General features: G+C 41.3%; 1 pseudogene; it reads right to left on the bottom strand.

The window, feature by feature from the left end:
* Positions 1-1,066: 1,066 nt before the first annotated feature.
* LOC136311126 (annexin A11 pseudogene) lies at positions 1,067-25,206 on the bottom strand (annotated as a pseudogene).
* Between the last annotated feature and the right edge of the window lie 343 nt (positions 25,207-25,549).

Here is a 25,549-nt window from a genome sequence, read left to right as displayed (position 1 = left end):
GGTGGCACATATACACTATGGAATACTACTCAGCCATAAGAAATGATGACATCGGAACATTTACAGCAAAATGGTGGGATCTTGATAACATGATACGAAGCGAAATAAGTAAATCAGAAAAAACCAGGAACTGCATTATTCCATACGTAGTTGGGACATAAAAGTGAAACTGAGAGACATTGATAAGGGTGTGGTGGTTACGGGGGGGGGGGGGGAGGGGGGAATGGGAGAGGGAAAGGGGGAGGGGGAGGGGCACAGAGAGAATAAGATAGAGGGTGACGGAGGACAATCTGACTTTGGGTGATGGGTATGCAACATGATTGAACGACAAGGTACCCTGGACTTGTTATCTTTAATATATGTATCCTGATTTATTGATGTCACCCCATTAAAAAAATAAAATTTAAAAAAAAAACAAAAACAAAAACAAAAACAAAACATTTAGGTTTAAGGCACAGTCTCAATTACACAAAGCCCTGTCACTGGTGGGGAGCTGGCTTTGTTTTCATGGTTTTACATGAAAGAAGGAACAGATGACTTTCTGGCTTTTTTCTTTTCTAAAAAACAGTGAATTTAGCAATAACAAAGCTTATGACAGTCTTACCAGATTCAAAGATTACCCTTGAAGGTCTTCCCTTTTACTTCCTCACCTGACCTCTCTCATTTGCAATGTGATGGTAGCAGAGACTTGTATGCACCCGTTTGGTAATGGTATTTAAACAAAGTGCCTCCAAATAAATATTAAAATTACATGACTATAACGAAGCTGAGTGTCTCAGCTACAAGCAAAGGGGAATGACTGCATGAGTCAGGAAACAGTACATACACGTTAGCAGCAAGAGGTGGCGCGGGCAGGGAGGAAAAGCACTGAGTTCCAGCCCAGCCCATGCTTCCAAGCGTGAGCACAATATGTGATTGGAGGGGCAGGCGGAGGACAGGGCCAAAGCCGTGGATTGTTGGCACCAGATACCTGTGGGTTGTTTGGGGAATTTGATAGAAACAAACATTCTTTAGGCCTTTTCCGAGCACCACTTGCAGGCAGGGGGACAGAAGTCACCAGCCATGCTCAATCGTTGCCAGCACAGACCTTCAGTAGAGTCTTCTGATAATCTCGGTACAGCAACTCGCCACACAGCCGCTTACACTCCACTCCTAAGTCCACGATGTCGATCTTGCTGCAAGACACGTGATGCGAATCAGGGGCCGGTCTTTTGTTCCTGCTCCCCTCATGGCCTAGTTGAGCCTTTGGGTAAAGAAGGCAAGGATATTCTTGAGGCATTTCACCACAGCCAGCTTGCTCTGCTCCAGGTCTCCGAGCATCTTCCTGGCAGGGGCTGTTCTCAGGGTCTTGTAGTTGATACTGAAAACTGCCACCAGGTGGGCCCGGCTCCGGGAGCACAGGATTGCATCGATATTGGACTCACCTGTTCCCTGGTGGTTCTCCCCAGCTGCGTGCAGCTCCTGGACATCTCTCTGGAGCATGTGAGAGACATGTCCACGTTTGTGCTTTTATCCAGTTGCCTTGGGAGAGACAAGACGCTGCTGGATGTACCCTGACATGTCACTTCAAATGGCCTCCTCCAGACTCTTTTTTTTAAAATAATTTTTTAAAAATTGTATTTATTGATTTTTAGAGAGTTAACAAGTGAGTAAGGGAGAAAGAAACATCAATTTGTTGTTCCACTTATTCCTACATTTATTGGCTGATTGGTTGATTCTTGTGTGTGCCCTGACTGGGGACCAAACCCACAACCTTGGTGTATCAGGAAGATGCTCTAACTGAGCTACCCTCCAGGGCCTCCAGGCTCTTTCTGAATTGTTTGGTAGGCTCAATTCCTGATGTGCTCTTTGCTGCGGGAGGCGAGGATGTCAATCAGGCTTGCTTTATTGGTGCCAGCCCCCTTGATGGCTTCCTTTATCTCATAAACATCAAAGAGGACCAGGGTCTTCATCACAACCAAAATGGTCTTCCCAAACTTCCCCGGCAGTTCCGATTTCAGGCCCCTCATCAAACCCTTCCCGTGTGCTGTCTTAAAGGCAGGAGGATCTGCTGCCTCCCCTTATTGAGCAGCTCTTCCCCAGGCAGTCGAGGACTCCTGCTCATCAGTCCAAAAGCCTTTCTTGGCTTTTCAGAGGACCTCAGCATCTTGCAAGGGGTCAAAGCCAGGAGCATCTGTGATGGTGCCTTGCTTTCCGAACTGGGCTGGGTGCACAACAGGGGTGATGTTCCTAGACCTTTGGTATCCTGAGTAGCTTGGCACCGACTGCTCTGCTATTGTTGCTGCTGCCCAGGAGGTAGCATTGGAGGCTGCCCAGGGTAGGCCCCTGGGGGCTGCTGTCCAGGAGGTGACATGGGCTGGCCTGGCACAGGGGCTCATGGGTGTGGGAGGTATGAAGGTATCTCAGATGGCTGGTTTCCTCCAGGGGTGGATACATTCCATACCGAGGAACAGGCTGCTGGGTGGAAGGGGGCTGCCCAAAACTCCCGAGAAGATAGGAAGGTAGGGGCCCTAGGGTGCAGGTTTGGCATGTTGGTGCCCCTGAACGTCCTGGACATGTTGGCCACCATTCCTGAGAAGTAGTCCTGGTGAAACTGCCCTGCGTAGTTGTACATTATCTAGCCCAACAGAGGGCATATTGGGCAAGAGGTAGCCAGCACCTCCCTGGACACTGCCACCTGGTGCAACTGGGGGGAAGCCTCCTGTGGGTGGGCATGGCCGGTAGCTCCTGGTCAGATCTGCCACTGGCCACTGGGGTGAGGAGCCGTGAGGAGGGAAAGGGGATGCGGCACGGAGTTCTGTCCCACAGTAAGACTTAGATTTTAAGGTTAGTCTTCTATTTGCACACAAAAATCTCTATAGAGCAAGACAAAAAGAAAGAGTTCACAGTGATTATTGAACTCAAATTTTTTAAATGATTAAAGAAACTTAAACTTCAAAGTATAATTGAGAATAAGAGCCTGTGAAAATGCCAAAAAAAAAATTTTTTTTTTAAAAAGAAAACAAGGGATTCTAAATGGTATTTGAGAAACACTCATTCAACATCATAAATACTTATACAGGGGATGAGATGAATGATTTGGTTGAATGGCAGTTATTGTTAAGGGAAAATAAAGTGGAAGAAACTGAAATATTTAGGTACCTATCAAGAAATGATGAAAGCCAGCTGTGGGAAAAGATTCTGTAAGGGAGAGTTTCTGTATTACAAAGGAAATAGCTGTACATTGTCACAAAGGCAATCGGTGAGATGGCAAGCAAGGAAACCCACCACAACATGATGTCGCATTCACAAAAGCTTTATTCACACACAAACTCGCCATTTTCTTCTGACTGTGCCATGGTGGGAAATTTTGTTTTATCACTCTTACAATTGAACATGACACTTTTATGGCTGTTTTAATATTTGTATTTTAAATACCTCCTGGGGTCCCAGGAATGTATTATGGTATGTCTATCATTCCATAGGCTGTATTTATTAGTGGGGATAGGGGGATGTCTAATACAATTTTCAGAAGACAATACTTCAATGCTAAAAGCTGCATGTCTAGACTCCTATACAATTATGACAACAAATAAAAATAAGTGACTCTGAATTATTCTTAGCACATATAACAGTAGGCAAAAGTAGGCTTACAGTTGTGAGTTCATGAAACAGTTTATTCTTGTATTATTACTTATTAATTATTGTATTACGTATTCATATTATAACTATAAACCTACTTTTGCCTACCTCTGTATTTAAACATTGATCAGTCTTAATATTTCAGTAATAAATATAATAATGGTGATGTCTGATGACAGCCACTAGCTATTATTACCTAAAATTAACTGTTTTTAAGAAATATTTTAAGGTTTAGCTATAAGTAGTTCATTAAAATATTTTATTGTAAACTGTGACAATTAGAATATGAAACTGACTATATACATAACCACAGTTGGAGTTTGTGCTCCTTTTTTAAATTAATTTTAATGGGGTGACATTGATAAATCAGGATACATATGTTCAGAGAAAACATCTCCAGATTATTTTGACATTTCATTATACTGCATTCCCATCACCTAAAGTCCAATTGTTTTTCGTCACCTTCTAACTGGTTTTCTTTGTGCCCCTCCCCTCCCCCAACCCCCTCCTTGTCCTCCCTCCCACCCTGTAACCACTACACTCTTGTCCATGTCTCTGAGTCTCATTTTTATGTCCTATCTATGTATGGAATCATATAGTTCTTAGTTTTTTCTGATTTACTTATTTCACTCAGTATAATGTTATCAAGGTCTATCCATGATATTGTAAATGATCCGATGTCATCATTTCTTATGGCTGAGTAGTATTCCATAGTATATATGTACCAAAGCTTTTTAATCCACTCATCCTCTGATGGACACTTGGGCTGTTTCCAGATCTTCGCTATTGTGAACAATGCTGCCATAAAAATGGGGGTGCATTTCTTCTTTTTGAAACAGTGCTATGGTGTTCTTCGGTATATTCCTAAAAGTGGGATAGCTGGGTCAAAAGGCACTTCAATTTTTAATTTTTTGAGGAATCTCCATACTGTTTTTCACAGTGGCTGCACCAGTCTGCATTCCCACCAGCAGTGCAGGAGGGTTCCCTTTTCTCCACATCCTCGCCAGCACTTATTCTGTGTTGTTTTGTTGATGAGCGCCATTCTGACTGGTGTGAGGTGATATCTCATTGTGGTTTTAATTTGCATTTCTCTAATGATTAGTGATATTGAGCATTTTTTCATATGCCTATTGGCCATCTGTATGTCCTCTTTGGAGAAGTGTCTATTCATTTCTTTTGCTCATTTTTTTATTAGATTGTTTGTCTTCCTAGTATTGAGTTTTACAAGTTCTTTATAAATTTTGGTTATTAACCCCTTATCAGACATATTGTCAAATATGTTCTCCCATTGTGTAGTTTGTCTTTTTATTCTGTTCTTATTGTATTTAGCTGCACAAAAGCTTTTTAGTTTGATATAGTTCCATTTGTTTATCCTGTCTTTTATTTCACTTGCCCGTGAAGATAAATCGGCAAATATATCGCTGCGAGAGATGTCAGAGAGCTTACTGCCTATGTTTTCTTCTAAGATGCTTATGGTTTTATGGTTTACATTTAAGTCTCTTATCCATTTTGAGTTTATTTTTGTGAATAGTGTAAGTTGGTGGTCTAGTTTCATTTTTTAGCAGGTGGCTGTCCAATTTTCCCAACATCATTTGTTAAAGAGGCTGTCTTTACTCCATTGTATGCTCTTACCACCTTTGTCAAATATCAGTTGTCCATAAAGGTGTGGGTTAATTCCTGGATTCTCAGTTCTGTTCCATTGATCTATAGGCCTGTTCTTATGCCAGTACCAGGCTGTTTTGAGTACAATATCCCTGTAGTATAACTTGATATCAGGAAGTGTGTACCTCCCACTTTATTCTTCCTTTTCAAGATTGGTGAGGCTATTCGTATTCTCTTTTGGTTCCATATAAATTTTTGGAATATGTGTTCTAAATCTTTGAAGTAAGTCATTGGTATTTTAATCGGTATTGCATTAAATTTATAAATTGCTTTGGGTAATATAGACATTTTAATGATGTTTATTCTTCCTAACCATGAGCACGGTATATACTTCCACTTCTTTGTATCTTCCCCGATTTCTTTTATCAATGTTTTATAATTTTCCGAGTACAAGTCTTTAATATCCCTGATTAAATTTACTCCAAGGTACTTTACTTTTTGGTTGCAATGGTGAAGGGGATTGCTTCCTTAATTTATATTCTGACACCTTACTGAATTCATTCATCAGGTCTAGTATTTTTTTCACTGAGACTTTAGAGTTTTCTATATACAATATCATATCATCTGCAAATAATGATAGTTTTACTTCTTCTTTTCCAATTTGGATGCCTTTTATTTCTTTTTATTGTCTGATTGCTGTGGCTAGGACTTCCAGGACAATGTTGAATAAAACTGGTAAAAGGGGGCACCCCTGCCTTGTTCCTGATCTTAAGGGGATTGCTTTTCATTTTTGTCCATTAAGTATGATGTTGCCTGTGGGTTTGTCATAGATGGCCTTTATCATGCTGAGGTATGTTCCCTGTATTCCCACTTTGCTGAGAGTTCTGATCATGAATGGGTGCTGGATTTTATCAAATGCTTTCTCTGCATCTATTGAAATTATCATGTGGTTTTTCTCCTTCCTTTTGTTTATGTCATGAATCACACTGATTGATTGATTTGCGAATATTGTACCAGCCTTGCCTCCCAAGAATAAATCCCACTTGATCATGGTGTATGATTTTTTCCATATATTGTTGGATCCGGTTTGCTAATATTTTGTTGAGGATTTTGGCATCTATATTCATCAGGGATATTGGCCTATAATTTTCTTTCTTTGTGTTGTCTTTGTCTGGTTTTGGAATCAGAATTATGCTCGCCTCATAAAAGGAGCTTGGAAGTCTTCCTTCCTCTTGATTTTTTGAAATAGCTTGAGAAGGATAGGAGTTAGTTCTTCTTTGAATATTTGGTAAAATTCACTTGTGAAGGCCCAGGACATTTCTTTGTTTGGAGTTTTTTGATAACTGTTTCGATCTCATTCGTTGTAATCGGTCTGTTTAGGTTTTCTGATTCTTCCAGATTAATTTTTGGAGTGTTATATGTTTCAGGAATTTGTCCATATCATCTAGGTTGTCTATTTTTTTGGCATACAGTTCTTCATAGTATTTTCTTACAATATTTTGTATTTCTGTTGTGTCAGTTGTTATTTCTCCACTCTCATTTCTAATTTTATTTATTTGAGCCCTCTCTCTTTTTTTCTTGGTGAGTCTCTTTAAAGGTTCATCGATCTTGTTTACCTTTTCAAAGAAACAGCTCCTGGTTTCATTGATTCTCTGTATTGTTTCTTTAGCTTCTATGTCATTTATTTCTACTCTGATCTTTATTATTTCCTGCCTTCTACTACCTCTGGGCTTTACTTGCTGTTCTTTTTCTAGTTCTTTTAGATGCAGGGTGAAATTGTTAATTTGAGCTTTTTCTAGCTTCTTAAGGTATGCCTGTAATGCTATGAACTTCCCTCTCAGGACTGCTCTTGCTGTGTCCCATAAATTTTGAGTTGATGTAAGCTCATTATTGTTCGTTTCTAGGAATTTTTTTTATTTCTTCTTTGATCTCATTGTTAACCCACTCATTATTTAATAACATGCTAATTAGCCTGACCTGTGGTGGCGCAGTGGATAAAGCGTCGACCTGGAAATGCTGAGGTCACCAGTTCGAAACCCTGGGCTTGCCTGGTCAAGGCACATATGGGAGTTGATGCTTCCAGCTCCTCCCCCCCTTCTCTCTCTCTGTCTCTCCTCTCTGTCTCTTTCTCTCCTCTCTAAAATGAATAAATAAAAAAATTAAAAAAAAAAACAACAATAACATGCTAATTAGTTTCCAAGTGTTTGAGTATTTTTCAGTTTTTCTGTTGTGGTTGATTTCTATTAGTTTCATGCCATTGTGATCAGAGAAAGTGCTCAATATGATTTCAGTCTTCTTAAATTTGTTGAGACAGCTTTTGTTCCCTAACATGTGGTCTATCCTAGAAAATGTACCATGAGCACTTGAAAAGAATGTATATTCTGCTGCTTTAGGGTGAAAGGTTCTGAAGATGTCTATTAAATCAAGTTATTCTAGTGTGTCCTTTAAGTCTGCTGTTTCTTTGATAATTTTCTATCTTGAGGATCTATCTAGTGATGTTAGTGGGGTATTGAAATCCCCTACTGCCTGACCTGTGGTGGCGCAGTGGGATAAAGCGTCGACCTGGAAATGCTGAGGTCGCCGGTTCAAAACCCTGGGCTTGCCTGGTCAAGGCACATATGGGAGTTGATGCTTCCAGCTCCTCCCCCCCTTCTCTCTCTCTGTCTCTCCTCTCTCTCTCTCCCTCTCCTCTCTAAAAAAAAAAAAAAAAAAAAAAAAAAAAAAAAGAAATCCCCTAGTATTATACTATTGCTATTGCTGTTGATCTCACCCTCTAAATCCATCAAAGTCTGCTTTATATATTTAGGTGTTCCTATATTAGGTGTGTAGATATTTATAACGGTTATCACTTCTTGTTGGATTGCTCCCTTTATCATTATGTAATATCCTTCTTTATCTCTTACTATAGCCTTTGTTTATCCATTTTGTTTTAAAGTCCATTTTGTCTGATATAAGTATTGCTACCTCAGCTTTTTTTTATTTCTATTTGCGTGAAATATTTTTTTCCATCCTTTTATCTTCAGTCTATGTGCATGTTTTGTTTTAAGGTGTGTCTCTTGTAGACATCATATGTATGGCTCCTGTTTTCTAATCTATGCAGCTACCCTATGTCTTTTGATCGGATCGTTTAATCCATTTACATTTAAGGTTATTATTGATATGTAGTTGTTTATTGCCATTTTATTCTTTAAAACTGTATTCCTCTTTTGCTATATTCTATTCCCCCTTTGATCTATTTACAACAGGCCCCTTAGCATTTCTTGCAGCATTGGTTTGGTTGTAGTGAACTCCTTGAGTTTGTTTTTTTTTTGTCTGGAAAGCTTTTTTTTCTCCTTCAATTTTAAATGATAGCCTTGCTGGATAAAGTAGTCTTGGTTGTAGGCTCTTGTTCTGCATTACTTTGAATATTTCTTGCCATTCCCTTCTGGCCTCAAGCGTTTCTGTTGAGAAGTTGGAAGTCATCCTTATGGGGGCTCCTTTGTAGGTGATAGTCTTTTTTTCTCTAGCAGCTTTTAATATTTTCTCTTTATCACTTAGTATTTTAATTATGATGTGTCTTGGTGTAGATTTCTTTGGGTTTCTCTTTAATGCAGTTCTCTATGCTTCTTGAACTTGTGAGGCGTTTTCCTGCCTTAATTGAGGGAAGTTTTCAGCTATGATATGTTTGAACAAAGTCTCTATCCCTTGTTCCTTCTCTTCTTCTTCAGGAACCCCTATGATGCAGATGTTATTTCTCTTCATGTTGTCACAGAACTCTCTTAGTATTTCCTCAGACTTTTTGAGACTCTTTTCTTTTTTCTGCTCTGCTTCCATGACTTCGTTTATTTTGTTCTCTAACTCGCTGATTCAATTCATCCATCCTGCTTTTAATTCCTTCCATTGTGTTCTTCATTTCTGATATTGTATTTGTCATTTCTGACTGATTATCTTTTATTATTTCAATGTCCATTTTTATATTTGCTATCTCTTTATTTAGGTGTTCGTAGTGACCATCTATTGTTGTTCTAAGATCTTTGAGCATCCTAACAATCCTTATTTTAAACTCTGCATCTAGTAATTTGGTTATATCTGACTCATTCAGGTCCTTTTCTGTGGATTTCTCTTGATTCATTTGTGTTGCATTTCTCTGCCTTCTCATTTTGTTAGTGCAAAAGAAGGTTTTGGCCACTGGAGTCCACTGGGTGTGGCCTTCGGGTTCCCTAGGTGTGATCTGTCTGTAGGCCTACCACCCCCTCTGCTGCTGCTGCCTAAGGCGTTTGGGTATGGGCATTGCCAGTGCCAGCCACTGGGGCTGTTGCTGTGGTTTCCGCCTCTCCTTCACAGGAGGGGCTTTGATCACGTGCTTGGGTGTACAAGCCTCGGTGGCCTCTGCCTTCACCCTGCCTCTGCAGGTGGGGTTATGCACTGAGCCTGGGCCACAAGCCTCAGCCCTGAGGGCCGGGGTGAGCACCTTTGCTCAGCTGTGGTCTCCGCCTGATTTCGGGCTTTCGCCCCGCCCCTGCAGGAGGAGCCCACTCCCAGGACAGCAGAAAGCCTTGGCTCCACAGGCCGGGCTGGGCTGCATGCCCACACTCAGTCATTGGACTCTGCCTGTTTTGGGCTTTCGCTTCACCTGCACGGGAGGAGCTAGCTCCTGCATCAGGCCACAAGCCTAAGTTCTGCAGATGGGTGGGGCAAGGCTGTGCTCCTGTGCCCTTGCTCAAGGGTGGGTCTCTGCCCCTTCCAGGGCTCCTGCCCTTCTCCCCCAGGCTGGATTGCAAGCAGCCTGCAGCTGGGCTTGACCACTTTCACATGTCCCCACCTCCCTAGCCAGGCAAGAAAGAGCTCATCCCTGGCTTCAGTTGTGGCCAGCCAGCTTCTGCCCTTGCCAACAGAACCATGCTTCCGCATCCACCACCGTCTGCCCTCCAGCGAGCCCTCGGCCATGTGGGTGGGGGCGCTGCAGCTCCAACCCTAACACTCACTACTGTAGTCCCAAAAGCTCCCTTTTTCTAAGCGACTCTGCTCTAAGTACCATGGGAGAGCTTGTTTGGCTGGTGTCCTGCTTCCCTTTGCTGGTATTGCTGGTGTCAGGGGAAATATTCACTTCAGGTTTGGGCAGTGACTTGTCCCAGGGGTTAGGGTGGCTGTCTCTCAAAGTGTTCCTCCCTGTTCCTCCTAGATTACACTCTCTTCCCACTGCTCCTGTCCTCTCCTCTCTCCCCGTCCCCCAGAGCCCCGGGTGAGTGGTTGTGAGAGAGGTTTTCTGCGCGGTCCCTTTAACAAGAATCCTGGGTCTGAGAAATCAGTCTCTTTCTCACAAACAGTATCCTGACTTGTTTCCAGCTAAATACTGTCCATGCACCTCTTCTAGGCTCTGGGGCTGCAGGCTGGGGTTTTGTTCCTGGGGCTCAAGACCCTCCCCTCTCTGCTAAACTCACTTCCTGCCATGCGAGTCTCTCCCGGCTGCCGTTCGCTCCGGTGAGCTGGGCAGCCCTCTCTGCATTTCCGCTTTTCCTACCAGTCTCAGTGTGGCTTCTTCAGTGTTCCTTGGTTGAAGAGTCCTCTTAGTTTAGTCCAAAGTTGGTTTTTCCAGATGATAGTTCTTAAAATTAAGTTGTAATCCACTTTTGTTCTGGGAGGTGGAAGTTGGCATGTCCACCTACACCCATTGCCATCTTGTGTGAGTTTGTGCTCCTTGATATTTCAAATGTTTTGAAGCAGCACTGTGGACTGGAAAGCCAATGATAAGCAAATGAAGAGTAGCTCATTTCAGATATTCACTAAGAACAATGTGATGGTTAATGTCATGTGCCAACTTGATTGGAACATGCGGTAACCAGAAATTAAGTTAAACATAATTTCTGAGTATGCCTGTGAAGGTGTTTTTGGGTGAGATTAACCCTTAAATCAATAGACTGAATAAAATAAATGGCCCTACCCAATGCAGGTGTGTCTGGTCCAATCTACTGAAAATCTGAGTAGAATAAAAGTCTGAGAAAGAAAGAATTCTCTCTCTCTGTCTTTAAGCTGAAACATGGGTCTTTCATTGCCTTGGGATTCAGACTCAGAATTAAACTTACACCACTGGCTTTCCTGGTTCTCAGACTCAGACAGGAACTGTAGCATAAGCTCTCCTGGGTCTAGACTTCTAAGTTTCATAAATGCATGAGCTAATTCCTTATAATAAATAAACTTCTTTGGAGATATATAGATGATAGATACATAGGTAGATAGATAAATATCTAGCTATATATTTCAATTTGTTCTGTTTCTCTGGAGAACCCTAATACAAACTTAAGCTACTTTGGGTGTCCTGAAATCAGGCTAGACATCATGAAGGAACAGACAGTCTTGCAAGATTTCCAGGACTTCCTGTGTTCAGTTAAGGCAGCAATGCCACGAGATGAGGCTCTTTTTGTTTATTTTTGTACTTCCACTTCCTGTCAAGTGCTGTTAACCAGTGAATTCAGAGATATATGAACATTTAAATAAACTCAAAGTGTGCCTAATTATGTGTTTAATACCCCTCTCTCAACAAGTTCAATTTCCTTTTACATTTTTGTGATTTTCATTGTAGTCAGTTAGCTGGAAGAATTTTCACTTTAATTCACAAATGATCACCATTGCCTCTCTCATTTCCATAAGGAGATACATAAAGGTAGTGTTCTTTCTTGAAGGATAACTATATATAATGCCAAAAACAACAACACCGCTTAGCAGTGCTTATGGCTGACACCAGTGTTTCTCAGATTCTGGCTCCCAGACCAGCAACACTGGCATCACATGGGAATTTATTAGAAATAAAATGTAAAATCTCAAGCTCCATTCCAGATCTTCTGAATCAAAAACTCTTTAAAGTTTGAGAATCACCCACTAGCTTACATAATTACTTCCTAAGCATTATCTCATTAAATCCTTGAAACACAAGTGTGGTGCTATTATTCCCATTTTATAGAAGAAGAAAATAAAGCTCAGAAAAGCTAAAATGGCTTCCAGTGTTCACACCAGTAAAAGGCAGAGCTGAGTATCAAACCAAGTTTTTATGACCTAAACCCAGTGCTTTTTCTACAACATTGTAGTTTTCTCCTCAAATAATTCAAGTATATTCCTAGCATGTACCCACACTGCCACTTAAGACTTGGGATGCTTTACATAATGACTCCACATAATAGAAATGCCTAATCTGAAAGGGAAACTACAGTAAGTGGCTCTCTCAGAGAATGTCTGTGCCCCCCCCACTTGTGCATGACAATGAGGCACACAGAGAACTGGAACCTCAAAAATTATGGTTCATATGTGAGTAACAACAGTTCGTTCTGTCCAACTGTTCCTCTAACTCTTCCATCAGGAGATTTTCATGTTGTTTTTCTGCTCAGTCATGATACACTATAGTTTAGTAACAGCAGAAGAGTGTAAACAACCTAAATGTCCATCAGAGGGGCATGGTTAATTACATTTTTGCAATGGTTGTATCACATAAAGCAGCTCTATATGGAGTTACAGGGAAAGATCTTGAAGACACATTGATAAGATGAAAAGGTAAAGTGAAGACCATGTATATAGTATGCTATCACTTATGTGGTAAAAAAAAAAAAAAAAAAAGTAACTCCTACACATATATGTTTGTAAATTCATAGAATTTTTACAGGATAAATAACAACTAGTAACAGTGGTTTTGTCGAAAGGAACTGGGGGGAGGGGATACTGTGAGCAGGAGGGACGCAGGAGGACTTACTTTCCATTATTTGAATTTTTTTCTTTTTTTTTTTTTTTTAGTGAGAGAGAGATAGAGAGAGAGGGACAGACAGGGACAAACAGACAGGAAGGGAGTGAGATGAGAAACATCAACACATAGTTTGTGGGGCCAGTAGCTGCGGCCATCATCACAACTGCTTGGCCCATGGAGGTTCGCATTTGATTCGTACAGATGGTAATGAAACAATGGCGCTAATAACTGATGGGCCATCCTTTATTTCTGTTCGTAACCAGTGGGCGAGAAAATACACACAGTGGGAAAACACTTCTTTTTCCATTCAGGGCTCCCAAAACCTCTGACTTTCTCCAGTTTTTCCTAGAATCAAAGGCCCACTAGTTTTACTCAGTCCCCTCTAAATACCTCCATTTTGGCTGCCTCCTCCCCTCCAACCACGTGGGCTCTCTCCTCTAGAACAGCATGGTCTCTTCCTCTTCCAAAATGGCCTCCTAGCTCCTCCTTTTAAAACCTTTTGGTGGGACAATCCTACCCCAGCACACATTAGCATAACCAAGCCCCTTCCCAAGCAGGAAAGTAATTAATACTATCACCTAGGCGATGGCCATTCATGTGGGCAGCGCCATCTTTAACAATCAAAGTGAGCAAAACCAAATAACACAAATTTAACAACTTATTTGCCCAACATAGTTGCGGCACCTTAGTTGTTCATTGATTGCTTCCTCATATGTGCCTTGATGGGGAGGAGCTCCAGCTGAGCCAGTGACCCCTTGCTCAAGCCAGCCACCTTTGGGCTCAAGCCAGCAACCATGGGGTCATGTCTATGATCCCACTGTCAAGCTGGCAACCCCACACTCAAACTGGTGAGCCTGTGCTCAAGCCAAATGAGCCTGCACTCAAGCTGGCAACCCTGGGGTTTTAAACCTGAGTCCTCAGCATCCCAGGCTGATGCTCTAACCACTGTGCAACACCCTGGTCAGGCTCATTATTTGAATTTTTAGAGCCATAATTAAAATTATCTATTTAAATATATCTATACTGTACATATATATTTATTTATATTTACTGTCTATTAAAAGGACAAATATGAAATCCTAACATCCCATTTAACCTCAATAATCAATTTTATTTTCATTCCCAGGAATCATTTTATAAGCCTAAAGTACTTCTTTATGGAAATTCCCAAATTTTATTTCATTGTGTAAAGCTAAAATTATTGTTTTTAAACTTGAAGCACTGCTTGTTAATTCTATACAGGAATGCTTTCTTCATTCTTCAAGTTAAAATCCTTAAATCCAAAATCCTCTCTAACAGGCCTGAATCACATCTCTCTCTGAGATTGGGGCTGTCTTTCTCAATTCTTTTCTAAGGTAGACAAATTTCTTTCCACCCTGGTTCCTCCCATCTCTCATCCCAACCTGCTTAACATTCTTTAAATGAGCCAATGCCCAATAGATAATCAATGTTAAATAGAAGTGGCCTCACAGTCACATGCCTTCTCCCAGTGAGAGAACTACCCCCAACTCCCCCATCATCTATAAAAAAATTAAAAAGGTGAGCAAGGGGAAAAACAATCTTAAAAATTACTCATAAGAGCCAACTCTAATTATGCAAATTATGATGAACAATGGTGAGTTCATTTAGAAGGAATGCTAAAAATATTTCAAATAAGTGAAGGAAAGTGGCTATTATGTACTGAAAAGTCAGTGTGTAATTTCTGGAATAGGTAAAATTTTGAGTGATTCATAAATAAAGATTAGAAGAGTGTAGGAAGCAGGATATGGGCTAAGAGAAAATGTATGTGCATGAGTTGGTGATATTGGGGAATACCCATAACACAGCACAACATGACTCAAGAAGAAAAAAAGAGAAAAGTGGAGGGGAGACTTCTGGTCAAGATGGCAGCATAGCTAAATGCTGTACTCGCCTCCTTCCACAACCACATCAAAATCACAACTAAACTACAGAGCAACCATAATTCAGAACCACCTGAAATCTGGCTAAATGGAAGTCCTACAACTAGGGAGTAAAAGAAACCACATAAGATGGAAGGGGCTGAGATGCTGAACAAGCTGGTCCCACAACCTCATGTGGCAGATAAACATTGGAAGGGACATCTCAGCTGCAAAGGTCCCCCCTGAGGAGTGAGAGGGTCTCAGCCCCATACCGATCCCCACAGCCCAGGGTTCCAGTGCCAGGAAGAGAAGTTGCCATAACTTTTGGCTATAAAAACTAGCAGGGACTGAAGCTGGGGGAGCCTGCTGCTGGAGTCCTAGCCAGTTCCTCTTAAAGCCCCTGCATGCATGGACTAACTCGGATTCACTCCCTCTGAGCTCTAGTGCTGAGGCAGCATCTTGAAAGTCACCAAGGACATATGGGGAGGAACTGAATTGTCCAGCATCAGAACAAGAGCTGAGGGGCAGCTCTTTTTCCCAGACAGAAGTGCTGGCAGAGGCTATTGTGCCTTTGATGAGCCCTTCCCCGCACAGAGCCAGCAGGTGGGCACCAAATCTGACACTCCATCAACCTGGCTCACAGTGTTCACCCTGCCCTGGTGATTCCTTGAGACCTCACACCGCCAACATGAGGCCCACCCAAGCTGGCTTTTCCATACAAATGGCTATTTTAGCTCATGCTTCAGATTTTCCTAACATCTCTCAAACAAGCAGCATCTGGCCTCAGCATACCCATACCTCTTGCTAAGTGGCCCCAAGCCCAGCACTAACAGCAGTCGGCCTTGGTTTGCAACTTGGCCCCTCCTAGGCACCTCTAAGCCCAGCAGCCATCTTCAGATCACCTTGTAGCTCATGCTGTGTGGCCCCTGGAAGAACACAGGCAGCAGCTGACCTTGGCCTGCACATCCCAGCTGGCCGCAGAGCCAGCATACCCAATGGACAACTTCAGACCATCCAACCAATTCCATAAGTGACACACTCAAGGGGCAGACTCAGCAGGCTCCAAAGCCCCACTGAAGTAAGGCTTCTTCTGCAGGGTGGGACCCTGCACAGCTGATCCTCCACAGTGGTTCAGTGGTCAGTGCTCACAGTCAGTCTTTGCAGCTGATCAATTGGGGGTAAACCCTCCAATTGATATGCCAACAGCAATCAAGTCTCAACTACAACAGGAGGGTATATACAGCCCGCACAGGGGGTTGCACCTTTAGTAATCAGCTTGGATGATCAGGGAGGCTGTGCTACTGGACCCCACAGAACACCTACTACATTAAGCCACTCTACCAAGCCTGGGAGATGTAGCAGCTCTACCCAATTCATAGAAAGAAACACAGGGAGGCTGCCCAAATGAGGAGACAAAGAAACATGTCCCAGATGAAAGAACAGAACAAAATTCCAGAAAAAGAACTAAACAAAATGGAGACAAGCAATCTACTAGATGCAGAGTTCAAAACTGATTATAAGGATGCTCAATAAGCTTAGCAAGAACTTCAACAGCATAAAAAAGGACTAGTCAAAAATAAGATACACTAACTGAAATAAAGAATAATTTACAGAGAATCAACAGTAGAGTAGATGAAGCAATTTGGAATATAAGGAAGAAAATAACACCCAATCAGAACAGCAAAAAGGAAAAAAAAAATTCAAAAAGTGAGGACAATGTAAGGATCCGCCGGGACAACTTCAAGCATACCAGAATTCACATCATGGGGTGCTGGAAGAAGAGAGAGCAAGGAAACCAATTTGAAAAAGTAACGACAGAAAACTCTCCTAACTTGGTGAAGGAAATAGATATACAAGTCCAGGAAGCATGGAGTCCCAAACAAGATGAACCCAAAGAGGCCCACACTAAAACACTAAGAGCTTTCCAGACAAGAAAAAGCTAAAGGAGTTTATCACCACCAAAGTAGCATTGCAGGAAATGTTAAAGGGTCTTGAAGGAGAAGGAGAAGGAGAGGAAGAAGAGAAGAAGAAGAAGAAGAAGAAGAAGAAGAAGAAGAAGAAGAAGAAGAAGAGGAGGAGGAGGAGGAGGAGGAGGAGGAGGAGGAGGAGGAGGAGGAGGAGGAGGAGGAGGAGGAGGAGGAGAAAAAGAAGAGGAAGAAAGAGAAGAAACATAAATGAACAAGCAGAACAGAAACAGACTCATAGATACAGAGAACATTTTGTTAATTGCCAGATTGGGGGGGGGGGGGTTGGGGGGAAGGGTGAAAAAGGTGAAGGGATTAAAAAGTATATGTTGGCAGAATAGTGGGGATGTAAAGCACAGAATAGGGAATACAATCAATAAAAGTCTAATACCTATGTATGGTGTCAGATGGGTACAAGACTTACCAGGGATGATCACTTAGTAAGTTGTGTAATGTCTCATCACTGAGCTGTACACCTGAAACTAATATAATGTATGTAAACTGTAATTGCAAAATTAAAAAATGATTTAAAAAGAAGTAAAGAGAAAAATACAGGGATATTTGCTGTATTGGATTGGCTCATACAGACCTATTTTAAGAGGATGTTTGCTATTCTAGAAGAAAATGTGGAGTTATTTAATATAATTACTAATCTGTATTTCTAGTGATTTAAATCACCGTAAGTAGATAGGTAATACAGAATTCACAAAATAACTCACCGTTGTTAGCATATTGAACATGGGGACTCTGAAACTAGACTCAGATCAATCTTCTAATTTATATAGTGCAGTGAGCTTATCTTTGTTGACTGATTTTTAGATGGTGAATATGTATTATCTGTGCAAATCTATAAAGGGAGGAAAATGTGGGAGAAGAGAAAAGAGCTGGTTCTTCTGATCTTTGCTTGCCTATAACTTTTCCCCAGTTCACTCTTAAGCCCACATCAGCTGATCAAAAATATGATAAAATATGATTATGTTTTCTGCTGTCCTGTAACTGAAAACTTGATGATTATGAGGAAAACACCAGTAGGAAGACACTGTATAGAGACACTATGGTTCTTGGAACTAAAAAGATTTTTAGTGTAGTTTTTAGCATACATTTGTTAAATAATTTTACTTACCTTCTTTTTATTCTCACTTTTCTAATAGATGGGATTAATAATAATTTTTTAGAAAAGAACTCCAGGGTTACACATTTATTGGCATTCTAGTACCATGAGTAAGCACTATATATCACTTTATGTGTCCACTCCTTTCCTTTTAACTCAGGGCTCCCTCAAGGCTCAGTTTCCACAAGTCAAGGTTGTTTGCTACCAGTTTAATATGATTCTTCTCTGGCAGTTGAAATTTTAAAATTATCTATGCAGGTGGTGGTCATGTGTGTGAAATGTTCATAGTAAATTAATAAGCACAGCACTTAAGGAAATATATTTTATATAGTTGTTCAAAACAAAAGCACCAATATCTTAATAAAACAAAAAAGCACCATTTGACATTGAAAGACAACTTACATACAATAATAATAAAGGCTTAGGGTTGACAGTTTATTTAACAAACATTTCTTTGGTACCTGTTGCGTTTTGGGCACTATGTTAGCTACTTGGATGGCAATGGTGAATCAGATGAGGCCCCTGCTCTTGAGATACTCTTAGTCTACTCGGAAGAGATGGAAAAGTAAACGTGTAACTTCAGTATAATAATTGCTTTAATAGAGAACATGAATAGAAAATTATAGCAGGACAGAGGACTACTAATGCTGCCTGATGCAGTCAGCTAAGGCTCTAGTTTATCTTGAAGACACAGTCAGAGCATGGGAGGCACCTTTGGTATGGGAGAGGCGAACATCGCTTTAGAGGAGCTGGTAGTCTGCTGGGGGAGACCAGCCAACAGATAGCTATAAGACAACGGACAAGGACTTGAAGTGGAAGCACGCACAATATGCTCTGGGAACACCAAAGGCAGAACAATGAGTTTTGTGGAAATTTTGGGAATGGGGTGAGGACTGTGGTCAGTGAAGACTCATGCAGTAGAAAGGAGGTGACACTGGATCTCCATATCAAAGGAGAAATCAAGATTTGCCAAGCAGAGAAGAAGAGAGAAGAAAAATGAACATACCAGGGAAAAAGAGTGCCTTGGTCCTACTCTGAAGGTACAGATGGGGACAGTCTGGCATGTGTCAGTGTGTAAAGGCATGTGCGGGTGGGAGACCAGAAAGTAATTAGAAAACTAGACACAGGCATATTCTGAGGGAATCAAACACCACCCTAAGGAGTTTGTAATAAAGTATATCCTGTAGGTAGCTGGGAATTGAAGACAGTCTTTACTCCTTGTGGTGAGATATAGAAATAAGACTAAGGAAGAGCCTGGATGCAGCCTTCCAGGTATGAGGTGTTGAGCTGTGGTCTAGACTGAAGCAGCAGAATGAAGAATGAAGGCACAGAAGACCTCTCAAGAGGTAGAACTGAGAGGGAATAAGGAGGTAAGAAAGAGGGTCATGATTCACTCTTGGGCACCTGGAGAACAATGGGGTCCTGACTGAGCTTGGGAGAAAGAGAAGAGAAACTTGTGTGAGCAATACATAGGGAGGGATCCATGCCAGTGCTTCTCTGTGTGATCAGTTTTGAGATGCCTCATGAGTTCCTTTGAGTAGTTGGACATGCAGGTCTACAGCTAAAGGAGAAGTCAGGCCAAATCATGAGATTGCCTAGTAGTGGGGGAATATGAGGGCGAGGAGAGGTGAAGGATGAAAAAAGAAACCCTAGGTAACCCTAACTTCAAAGTAATGGACAGAGGGACAGAAAATAAGGGAAGAGGCAGAACACTTAGAAGGATGTACAAGGGCTCCCAAGATGAGCAAGGGAGACAACTCAGAAGGGAAGATGCTTTCCTGCTGAAGAGACTAACTGTTAGTGGCAAATGGAGAAGGTAAGCAAGTAGGAGAATGGAACAGTGCCCACTGATTGGTAACTCAGTCTTCTCCACCTTGGTGAGAGCTGCGGGGTGGGGACAGAAATCAGGTGGTGGTGGATTAAAAAGAGAATAGGAGCTGGTGAACAGAATAGGTCATGTAGTCTTCTCTCTTAAGCATTTAATGATGAAGAAAAGTGAAATGTAAGGCAGTAGCCCAGAAAAAAAAGGAAGTTGAGGTAAAGAAAGAGTGGTTGTTTTTGTCGCTGTGTTTTATTCCTTTAACATCTGGTGGAGTCATGAGGACATGTGTACCCAGAAGAGAAAGGAAGGATCAGAACCAGGAGGATCAAGGGAGACACCATATCATCAGGGCACAGGTGGAAGCCTGAGTTTTAGAAAGAGGTAGACATTTTTATTCTAGGATAAAAAGGAAGAAGGAAAGAAAAGTTTGAAACCTAGAGAAGTCTGAAGATGGCGAGGAAGGCAAACTCAGTGAGTTTATGCCTACGGACCTTTTTTTTCTTGAAGCAGCAGCTGGCTGGGAAATCTCTGAAAGTGAAGTGAGACTGAATATGCTATGAGAGAGAATGTTGTTAATAAGCAGCATCTTGTTCACTCTTTTAAAGACATTGCTTCACTTTCTCTATTAAGGTCATCAAAGTCTTATCTCAAGAAACATGGTGCCTGACCTGTGGTGGCGCAGTGGATGGACCGTCCACCTGGAAATGCTGAGGTTGCAGGTTCATAACCCTGGGCTTGCCTGGTCAAGGCACATATGGGAGTTGATGCTTCCAGCTCCTCCCCTCGTCTCTCTCTGTCTCTCCCTCTCCTCTCTAAAAAAAAATGAATAAATAAAAAATTAACAAAAAATATTAAAAAAAAAAAAAAAAAGAAACATGGTTACAGGACTGTGGAAAATTCAGACTATAAACTTCTAGATACAGAAGAGCCTACACTAGAGCAGGACTAATACCAGACTTATTGTACATAGCTTTGCCTGGGGCTCAACAAATAATGCTTCCTTTAAGAAACTTTAAAGTAAATTATGGATATAAGAGTTGGACTTTATTTGGAGTAAAATATTCTGGTACTTCATATTCTCTGAAAGGAAGGAAAGAAAGGAAGGAGGGAGAGAGGGAGGAAGGGAGGGAGGGACAGAGGAAAGGAAAGAAGGAAGGAAGGGAGGGATGGAGGGAGGAAGAAAGGGAGGAAGGAAGGAAGGGAGGGGGAAGAGAGGAAAAGGAAGAAAGGGAGGAAAGAAGGAAAAGAAAAGAGAAAAGAAGAAAGAAGGAAAGGAGGGAGGGAGGAAAGAAAGAAGAAGGAAAGGACAGGAAAGGAAGGCAAGGCAAGGCAGGACAAAAAAGCTGGGCCTTTCCTTAGTATGGGAAATATGTTAACCCCAGGAGAGAAATGGGTATGTCTCTCCAGCCTTTCTAGAAACTCAACTGATTATCAGGTCTGGTTTGTGCTGCATGGCTGCCCTGAACAAATAAGCCAGGAACACAGTCATAAAAGAAAGACATCAGACTAGACAGCTATCATTAAGAAAGAATTAAGACAGCCATATTGTATGGTAACCATCAATCAGCTCATAGACCCGTGCTCTGGTGTCAGTAGTCTCCAGAAGCTACTTAATCTCATTGAGACAAGACAGCCAGCCTAATTGATACAGAAAATGAAAGCCCTTTGATCTCATATCAAACAGAGTCAGACTAAGAGAAGGATCAAGCAGACGAGATGACCATCTTCCAAAAGAGAATTAACACTGCAGAAAGGAGAATAGGAAACTGGTAATATCTTGCTTTGTAATTCCATAAATTTGGTATGCTTAAATAAGGAATGAAAGTAATAAATTCATCCCAACTAATGGAGTTTGTTTGCTCTTAGTGATGAAGCACAAACAGTAGTGTCGCTATGCAGTTTTTCAAACTATCAGGGAAGTATTATATTAGTGATGAAAAGCACAATAGAAGCATAACAAATGTAAGGATACCTGCCGATTAGCACAAAACTGTAAAGGACAGGGGGTTGTCAATGTTTACCTTTACTGCTACAATATGAAATAAATTATGGTATTAAGAAAAATTAGTAATAATACATTATCTTCCTTTTAGATACAGAGGATTACTTTGAAAAATAACATGCTCTGTAGTTTAGTAGTTCTACTCACTGGTTTTCATTCTTCATGTATGTAAATAGCCTGAGATATGTGATAACTGGGAAAGTGTATCTTCCCACTACTTGGCATGTTTAAAGCTGGGAAACTATAAATAAATACTACGAAAATGAATTGAGTAAAATAATTGAGGCATAATATAAAAATATATTTTTCTTATGGAAAACTATTGATAATGATGAATAATCTAATCAACAATAACAAATTAACATTTATTTTAATGAATCTGATTATATATAGTATAAGAATAACTTCAAAATAAATTCTGATTCTCCTGGAATTTTTTCCTCCAGTAATTTACAAGCCCAGACTTTAAATCTGTGGGCTATTCAATGTTGACTTCTTTCTTCTCCTTATTTAAAATCGACACAAGTTCTCTGTTCCACTATCTTAAAGATACCACAGATGTTGTTTACTCAACTCCTATGAGACCCACTTCCACCTTTCTAGATGAATACAACACCTGGCTTCTAATTTTCTTCCACATCCTCATTCCCCATCATCACTTCTGACAATTTTAAAATTCATGCTAGGGACCCATCAGTTACCTCAACTGTAGAGTCCCATGTTCTTGTTAATTACAGTCCTCCAACTCCACCCTACTTCAGCCATGCACCAGCAAGATCTCTCCCAGAATTTAACCATCACAGGCATTTGGAATGTTTGTTTTTTAATACACAACTGCAATATCTACCAGGGTAGCCCTCCTCTTCCTGTGCCTCTCCCTGCTTTCTGCTCACCAAGTTCAATAAACACTAAATTCTTCATAGTTTAATCCATTCTTGAACTCTTCTCAGGCATCATTGCCCTCTCAAACACCGAGGCTCCCATCACATCCTTGTGATCCACCATGTCAGTGGGCAAAAACCCACAACATACACAATGTCCGATTTTTCTGTTTTCGCCCAAGAGCATTGCTGGAGAAAACCTGAGAGTGCTCTGGTTCACTCTGACACACTCATGTTCGCTTCCACTGTGCTGGAATTGCTGACAATTTTCATCGCTGGGAATTGTCTCCTCAACAGCTCTACACGCATAATTCTCACCTGTGTACCTTAAACCTCTTGAATCTTTCCTATATTGTTCACAGCAAAGACTTACTGAAACAATCAAATATACTTGATATAAGGGGTCCTCAGGTTACAAATTATAGAAATGATCCCTGAAAGTATAGTCTTGTCCTCAGGTTACAATACAGTTCTGTTCCTACGACAGTGACGTAACATGAATTTTGGTGTAAGTCAAAACACACCATAGCCTAAGTCAGTGATTTTCAACCTTTTTTGAGCCGCGGCACATTTTTTACATTTACAAAATCCTGGGGCACACCACCTACCAAAATGACACTCTAACACAGTACATATTATACATATAGTTAATAATATAGTTTCTAAATGTATTTATACTCACCTAGTGTGAAACCTGGGCCTGTTTTGATGAACACAAAAGGGATATCCTGGCAGGAATGGTAGAAAGACACACACGAAGCTCTTCCTCAACAGTTCTCAGTCTCTCTCTGTTTTTAGTTTTTATCGCAGTCAAGCTTGAGAAGCTCAGCTCACATAGATATGTGGTTGAAAACGGGAGCAATGTCAAAATAGCTTTGTTGGCCAGAATGGGGAACTCCTTGGCAACAAATAACCAAAAACTGTCCAAAGGAAGATCAGCAAACTTTAGCTTTAAAGTTAGATAACATTGTGATGTATTGTGATGCATTGTATATCACCCTCTGTGAGGGCCTCTTTTAAAAAGAAAAAGGTCAAATATCTATATACACCATCAGGATAGAAATAACCAGCTGAAGCTGAGGCTTCATCTAGTGGTGGCAACATTTACCTCCAGTCCTGACCAGGATTAGAAATCGGGACCATGGGGAAGAGTAGCAGCTTCAACTACTCGCTGGGGCCACACAATGACAAGTGCACGGCAGCCTGAGCAAGACCTTCCTGGGTGTGGATGAGAGGCAGCCTACTATTGGTTCATCGCTAGTGATCGGGATGAATCCTAGAAGATGATTGGTCAGTGAGCGTTCCTTGTGCCTCCACTCTTCCTGTCGCTGATAGCTGGAGGGATTATGAGGGGAATGTTTATGTTCGGATGGAGGCAGCTAGCGGCGGGCCGGATAAATAGCCTCCACAGGCGTATCTGGCACATGGGCTGTAGTTTGGGGACCCATGTTTAATTTCCCCACGGCACACCTGACCATATCTCATGGCACACTGGTGTGCCACAGCACACTGGTTGAAAGACACTGGCCTAAGTCACTTACCTATCCTAACACAGTTGTAAAGTCATAACCTAGAACACAAAAATACAACTAAGCCACAGAAAAAGGAAAAGGACATAAATAAACCGTACTGTACACTGTACTGTAGTAACAGAAAAAAATGAGTATAAAAAAATTCTTTACCTTTATTCCTGTGGTTGGCTTGCATACTGTAAGGGACATTGCAAGGTGGGAGAGAGTGACCTATTGGGAGGAGGAAGCTGGAGAGACAGGAGACCCTGCAGAAGGTGCTGGAGATACTGGGTCAGGTGAATCAGGATTGCCTAAGGAACATGCAGGAGACGCTGGAGATGATTCTAACGGTGCTACAGGTGTTTCATCTCAGGAAGCAGCTGATGTAGAGGGTACAGGATCTGTTGCAGGCCTCTCTATCTTCTTAAAGAATTGTTCCAGGCTGGTCTGGAAGGTTGATGACTTCCCTTCCAAAATCTGCCCATAGCATTGCAAGACATCCGTAACAGCTCTGAAGACCTTACTGAATCTGTCATCACTGGGATCCTCAGCCTGAAATTTTGCCAACCCATCCCCTACCATAGAAAAACCTTCTGCCAAATCCTTGGTAGTAAATCTCTTGGGTCCTTCCTTTTCAATCAGCTGCTTCTCCAACTGAATGAGGTCCTCAGCAGAGAACTCCCCTCCATGTGATCCCTTTACATGCTCTAGGATAGTCTTTAGCCTTGATAGTTGTTGCTACAGTAGAGTGGCTAAGGCCTAGCATGCAGCCAATGTTCATCACTGATTCTCCTTTGTCTGATTTCTTTACAATTTCTAATTTCACCTCCATCATAAGACTTTCTGCTTCTCTGAAGCCCTACCATCTGAAGACTCTGACTTTCGTTTAGCATGATGAAAGCCAAAAAGTCTCTAAACAAAGCAACTCAAATGGAACACTTACACTTTCAACAGTCCAAAATGGTGTAAATAAGTGTACTAGGGGACACCAACTCCTTCACTCATATGCTGCATTACTGCGTATTCTTCCGTCACGTGCAACCAAACTAGTTTGCCCATGTAGTCCATAAGTACAACACTAATGGCACAAGCTGAAACACTCATATCTCGATTTTTTAAAGTTTTTATAGTAGTGAAAGTTGTACACTCAAAATGTCATGTCGAAACTTATAACCTGAAGACCCCTGCAACTGGTCCCATATCCCCTTCACATCTCAACATGACATCACCTGTCTCTGCACCAAACTTCCCTCAATGTCCATCTGCTTCACAGACACTTTCACCACCATTTATGACTTCCAATTCTATATTTTTAATTTTGTAATCTCTACAGAAGTCGCAATACCACATTAACAACTTTCTTATAATACATCCCTATGCTTAGGACCAAGCTAGTGGGCACTCAATAGATATTGAATGAATGAGTAAATTAATGAATCTACATCTG

Source organism: Saccopteryx bilineata, chromosome 7 (genome assembly GCF_036850765.1).
Source record: "Saccopteryx bilineata isolate mSacBil1 chromosome 7, mSacBil1_pri_phased_curated, whole genome shotgun sequence".
Lineage (NCBI taxonomy): Eukaryota > Metazoa > Chordata > Mammalia > Chiroptera > Emballonuridae > Saccopteryx > Saccopteryx bilineata.
Note: the sequence above shows the minus strand (reverse complement) of the source record. Positions and strands in the feature narration are given on the sequence as shown.